The sequence below is a fragment of the Rhagoletis zephyria genome, unplaced genomic scaffold (genome assembly GCF_001687245.7).
Source record: "Rhagoletis zephyria isolate East Lansing unplaced genomic scaffold, Rhagoletis_zephyria_1.1 Rzeph_scaffold_00073, whole genome shotgun sequence".
Classification (NCBI taxonomy): Eukaryota; Metazoa; Arthropoda; class Insecta; order Diptera; family Tephritidae; genus Rhagoletis; species Rhagoletis zephyria.
In genome coordinates this window covers 210,454-217,660 of record NW_016157157.1, presented here as the reverse complement: position 1 = coordinate 217,660, position 7,207 = coordinate 210,454, and positions in this window count along the sequence as shown.

Here is a 7,207-nt window from a genome sequence, read left to right as displayed (position 1 = left end):
TGAGCAAAACAAACATCCGATTGAGCGGTTGCTGAACTTGCTGTTTACGAGTGCTTTTGATGGGGAGCAGTAAGTGTTTTGCAGTGTGCATTTAGGAGCATTGTGAACACAAATGGAAATTTAAATCGATTTGAAAAGGTAAAAGAATTTTAATAAGCAGCTCATTACAAGCTAATTTTAACTCCGTCGGCAATTTAAAAAAAATATTTGTCAATGTTATTGTTGCTTATTAACATTTTATTTTTAATATTTTTATTGAGCTTTGTACCCCGATTGTTTATTAGGAAAAATTAAAAAAGCAACAAAGTCTAAGCGGTAGAAGTTATAGCACTATTTCGGATTCAGAAATAAAAGCTAAGCATTTCATAGAAGACGAATTCCCGACATTAAGTATTGCAGTCTTAGTCAGCCTAATGCCGGACAACAACAAAAAATGTGATCCGATGGTTTCTCCTATTCAAGACAAACATATCCAAAGCGCAGCTGATTATAACCGGTTCGGTAATCAATAAGCAATTTGATGTTGGCTGTATTCAAAAGATTTATATCTTTCCTAGCAAAAGGATAACCAAAAAAATGCAGCTTGTCTAAGGCATCTACCTTTTCCCAGTACTCACTGCGTAAAGAGTTTGCTCACGCTTCGATTGTGAGCCTCAAAAAGGGCCGTTTCACAGATCGGTTCCGGTACAACAAGTACAGACGGTGACCCTTCCGTAGCCAATTCATGGGTGACCGCGTTTCCTACGATCCCGCGATATCCTAGTACCCAGCAAATTCTTTTCAATGTTCATTCTGGCACAAATTGAGATTGCAAATATCCATTGCAATATAAAGTTTTTAGCGAGGTCCAAAGACACCCGCACCTGTTTCAAAGTTTCCACGTGATGGTTTCACTTTCTACACTTTTTTTACTCACTGAATGTAGTACGTATGCACTGATAACAACTAGCGTCCCGCCAGCAGTACCACTAAAAGTCTTGAGTCTACTCTTATTACTTATAATAAGAAATCCATAAGTTTTCTCATCGTACGATCTGCACATAGACTTTTAATTCCTGCAGTCTACTGGGGAATTGGTACGTCCGTCTAGTAGTGTGCTGTTTAGAAGAACACCCTATTTGGCTATTTGGCTAGCTCGTCAGCTTTCTTGTTACCGTCAACCCTTTGTGCCCTGAGACACAGAAGAGGTAGAAGCTTTTGTTAATTCCTAACCTTCCTATTGCCTTCCTACAGCCTATGGCAGTCTTCTAATCGCCAGTACTTATGTGAAATGTAAAATATGCAGTATCTCCGCTGTTGGATCAGTACTCATTTGGCTACTTTAGAGCCATGCGTCACATCATCGTCTATCTCCGTTCACTTACGCCAATAATAGACTGGTTGTAGAATGGTCTGCCGCATACTAGAATCTTGTATTTTCTTGAAATATTACTCCGTCATTAATTTTTAAGCCCGGGAGCCCATGAAATAATGCACCTCTATGGTTCCACGTGACCACATGCAAGCCCCATAGCATGGATATCTTTCTTAAGCCAAAACTTTTGCGCCCACCGATAGCGCTTTAAGATCCAATTTATTCATGTGAGAATTTTTTTCGCCATTAGCCCCTTTTCTATGTTTTCATTTTTATATCTTATAGCCAGTCCTCGGAGCTATTTAAGTCACTTTTGAACAAAACACTGCATATTTTAGACATCTCTGTGACTGGGTTTATGTCCACCTCTCCTTCATTCGTCACTCTTTTGTCATATATTTATTTTGTGAGTTAGCCGAGAGACATTTCTAAGTTGGCTCTGTTTTCTTATTTTGGTTTTTGTGTGGAATCTTTCGACTAAAACGTGTTACATTTACAACAATGGTAACCGAGATTAATTCTACTTTTATATTGTTTCATGCATTACTCATCATCGCTTCCGCCATTCCAAAACTGCATTGTCATGCAGGTACATAAATACATGCAAATAAAAAAAACGCCTGTTTTATTGTTTCTAAATTTTTTTTTTTACAGAATAAGCAAACAATATTTGCCATCTTCTCAAACCACGGCTTAGTCTAGCATTCTGCTCAACTACTTCATTTGCATTAACCTCGATCCAAATTCAAAAGCCTTTAAGGTTTGCATTCTCAAACGTATGGAAATTAAAACTTCATTCAGTAAGTAACCTTTGCAGTGTCTCGTAAATACTTTTTCTTCATACATAGATATGTGCTAGCCCATATCGTACCTAACAACGAAGTGTTGTAGTTGTTGTTGATGGCATTGCAAATGCGAAACAACGCGCTTGATTGATTGGTGTCTGTGACTTGATAAGCTACAAAAAAAGCGAAGATAGCGGTTCGCATACTAAAGCTATACACATACATAGCTGTACGAAAGAAACAACTAACTATTTACACTTAAAACAACAACAAATGAGTTAACACGAAGTTGCTGCAGAAGTACCAAAGAAGCAAAATAAAATTAAAAAAAAACGCAAATTAAAACATCAAAATAGCGGTGGCGGCGCTCATTGAAGCGGCAAAGTGCCAGAGCAGAGACCGGTGATTTACAATCAACGTGCGCTAAAATTATGATAAAGGTCATGCTAGTAGTACCCTGCAGTGAAAAGCCAACCCAGTTAGAAAATATACTAGTTCATTAACTAGTATGTGCCTACCAGTTCGACAATTTCGAAGAACTTAGGCGATTAGCGGACATCTGCCTTTGAATTGCCAAAGCCAAAAATAAAACGCAATTAATTGCTTTTCTTACAAATGTCAGCTGTGGCGTCACGTGAAGACTACTGGTTCTGGTTCTGAAATCGCAGGTTCGAGGCCGCTTGGAGGTGGTTAAGATTTTTAAAGTTAAATAAATGTAAGTAAAAATAATTTATTCAATTTATAAATAAATAACAAATTTGAAAATCTAATTGCGTTGCAAAAAAACATTTAGGAAGAAATATAAAAACAAAGAAATTAAACAAAAATATTTTTTTATTAAATTAAAAAATTACAATAAACAGCATAAACAAAAAAATCAATTTATAAAAAATAAAAATAAAATAAAAAATAGAAAATAAAAAAATTTTACCTGCACCAGGATTTGAACCTGGAACCTCAGGCTTACCACGCGAGTGCTCTTCTCTGTCGGCCATTGTGACTGCTGGAGCGTCGCGAGCAAAAAGGCACACTTATGCTTTTCACGGGGCATGAATTGGCAGACTATCTCATCAACTGGTATGATGCTACTAGTATTTATACTAGTAGATGCTGATGCATAGCCTGACAATTGACATTTCGTAGGACATCGCAATGTTAAAAATACCAGTCGCTAACATTGAAAAAGGATAGAACGTGAACTAGTTCGGCTGAAACGCAAACCGGTAGAATTCTAGTTCACAACTAGTAGCTTTCCCTACAGGGTAACTATACATACATACATACATATGTAAAATCATATGTGTATATTTTCTTCACTTCAGTCCCTGCTTTGCTGAGATGCGCTGTTCAATGGCAACGCTAGAGAGGAAGTGGTTTGTTGCTCAAGTCTTCTGTTTGCTAAATTCTTCTTCATTGCTTCAATTATTTTTTCGTTTCTGTTACCCATTTTTTTAATTACCAATAGCACCAAAGTTGAGTGGTTCATTGACAGTCAAAAAACGCAATAGAAATAAGTATTGTTGTTGCCATATTTTGTGGCGGTTATGACCGTTCGATTGCAGTAATGCTAATAATGTAATTTGTTTAATTACTTTAAACTTTCTTATATGGCTTGCGATTATTTAAGAGTTTTTTTTTGGGGGGGGCGGCTGTGTAATACCGTTGATTGCTATTTTGGTGTTGGCGTGCCATAATCTCAATGGCTTACATGTTCATACCCATAGCCATGAGTATGCAATATGTAATAATAACGATTTTAAGTGGCCTCATTCAATAGCGAAGTTTGGGGCGTAGTTTTGCCGTTGCGTGTGTCAATTGTTATTTGCCATTTTTGTCTTAGCAAACAAAAATGAAAGTGGCGAAAAATACTGCAAGCGCTATTTCGTATATATCTCTTGCATCAAAATCACGCTCAAATAGTGGTCTAGGTTAGTTTTTTTTTTTTTGTATTGCTAGTGAAGTGGGTATTTGCTAACATTAGTGTTGGTAAGTGTTTTGCTGCTCAACGTATTTTAATGACGACCTTGAACTGTAATTCCCGCAATTAGTTATACAATACAATTTAAAATAAATCATAAAACAAGAGCGCGTTCACTAGTGCAAAGTTTTAAAATTATCTGGAACTTACGTTTTTTGACATATTACTTTCATAAAAATGCAACAGTTCTAGAAAATATGGCATAAAGTCCAGAATTAAACCCACTTTGGAAGCTAAAAATGTACTAGAAGTATTTTAACAATGAAAATCAAATCAGTAACCTTCTAATGAACCTCAAACTTGAAATAGCTGCATATAAAAACCTTCTACTCAAAGGTACATAACTATAAAATTTTTCTGGAAAAACACCAAAACTCATAAAAAAGATGGTACTCTACAACAGCGTGTCGCCAGCCATGTGTAATACTTTCATTCCCTCGCTGCTATTCTATTCCAACCACCAGGTCGAAAAAGTATTTGTGAAGTGCACAAAAAAAAACTATTCAGAGCAGTTTTTTATGAGGACTTTTAAATATAGCATTTTCAGTTTAAATGAAACTTTTCTCAAACTAAATGAAACCATTTTGAAACAAAGCGAAACCTTTTTCAAATTAAATGAAACCTTTTTCAGGTCAAGCGAAACTATTTTCAAATTAAATGAAACCTTTTTCAGATTCAATGAATTTTAAAAAAGTTACATTTAATTTGAATAAAGTTTCACTGGTTCTGAAAAAGGTTTCATTTAATTTTAAAATGGTTTCGCTTAACCTGAAAAAAGGTTTCATTTAATTTGAAAAGGGTTTCACTTAACTTAAAAATGATTTCATTTAAACTGAAAATGCTATAAAAACTTGTAAAGAAAACAAACCTGCGATTGCGTCTGCATGACTTCGGAACGCCTTTACAACTCACTTTAAGTGAGGTTTTTATCAAAATCCAGCCAAAAAGCTAGCTACAATTTCGCTATTTTTACTAATTGATAATTTTTCACTGCAGGGTATGTAACTGACTCGAGTAATTAGGATTATAGGATGCCGATTACAAGAACGGCATTGGCGCACACCGAACGCTTCAGCGTAGGGTTAAAATCATATGTCACTTAGGTATAATATCCATTTATACATTGGCCATTTTTTAAAAATGTTGCTAGATTATACGAATTTCATTTTTAATATTTTTATTGAGCTTTGTACCACGATTGTTTATTAGGAAAAATTTAAAAAGCAACAAAGTCTAAGCGGTAGAAGTTATAGCACTATTTCGGAGATCACCACATCTCCTCATCAGACTTCTTTTTTCTAGACTTCAGCAGGGATCGAACCTGCGAATTCGATGTTCAAAGTCAGAAGCGTTAACCACTGAGCTATGTACATCCCGTAAACTCTTGTTGCTAATTCATTTTCCTTATTCAACCAACTACTATCAAGTGCAGCTGATTTGCCGCTATTTAAAGTTTAAAAGGGTCTAAATTTCTTAATTTGACTGCTGAAAAGTTAAAAGGAGACAGAGCCTTTTGTTTCCTCTCTTTATTGACTTTATAGAGTTATTAAGTTTGAGTGTAACAACAACAAAAAAAATCTATTAGGTACCAAATCAGGAATGCACACCAGACGCTTCTTCAATGCGACATTTTGAGTGCTTATGGAAAAAATTTTACCTATATAATTTCGTAATAGAACAATATCTTCTTCTGGTTGATCCACGAAGACAACTTCATATTGGCTCAAATGGCATTAGTGTTGCGAATTCTGTAAATTTTTTAGTGACCCTCACATCTAAAATATAGCAACAATAAACAAGTGATTTTGACACATGTCAGAATTTATTTTTGGTCAGGAAAGCAGGCATTTAGATCACAGTGCGTTGTCAAAACCGGCTGTATTACTTTACTTTAAAATTTTAAGTAGGCCAAGAAAGCAATTCCCTTCGCATGACTCCCTAATGTCGATGAGATGTGAAAGCTAAACTCACAAAAGTACTCCTTCTTTCCAGAAAAAAAAACCCCAAAGCTGATAATTGTAATAGTGTCCGCAGCTGCAATTCTGCAAATTGCTGCTGCAAGAGCCAACTGACCAGAAGTGCCTCTGGAATTAGAGCCAATGCTCATGGCTACTTGGTGCGGCATTTCATCCAATTTCAAAGAGTATTCAGCGTGTGCTATGCGAGTTTTATTATTATTTATTAAACTAGTTTCAATAATTGCCAAACAAATTAATAACGAAGGCTAAATGCATATGTACCACATACATATTTGTGTTGTACAATGGAATTAAAGTAAGACAAAACGCAATGGAGAAGAGAGAAAAAACCGCGGCCATTCCAACAACAAACGCCAAAAAGATGATTAACTTCAGCAACACCGTCATCAGCGGCATCAATGGCAATAACAATAAAAAAAACTCATGACAACTACCTGAACTGTGTCAAAAGCGGAAAATGCTTCAAGTGCAGCCAGCGAAGACGTTTGCAATTTCATGGTGAGTGATGAATGACAAACAGATGACAGCGTTCGTTGTTGTTATTGTTGTAGCAATTGCAGTCGCAAAGTGAAAATGCGGAAAATTAAAGAAAGCTGTAAATAGGAAAAAAACCAAAGAATTTCGCCACCACTAACAACACATTTTACACTGTATTTTACACTTTCAAGCACAACAACAATAAAAAGGTCATTTAACATAAATTTTGCAGATTTTATAGAGACTGATAACGAAATTTAAAATTAGAGTAGCAACTGTGTGGAACTACACCTTTTCCAAGAGTACTTCAGAAAGCGTCAAATGTATTTCATAAACTGTAAAATGTACTTCAGAATAGTCAACAGTACTTCAGAAAACGTAAAATGTACTTCAGAAGACGAAAATTCATTCGAATTGTAATCATTTAAATAGTATATATTATAGTGATTTTAAATATATTTACTTTTTAATTTATCTTCAAACTACAAGTACATAAGTTTTTTCGCAATGTCTGTATATTTAAGAACGAAACAATTAATTTATTAATGCAGTTTCAAATTATGTACCAGCTCGCATATCGAATAAAGATAGTGCATCTGGGTGAGCGCCACCTGTCGGATTAACTCATGTTACC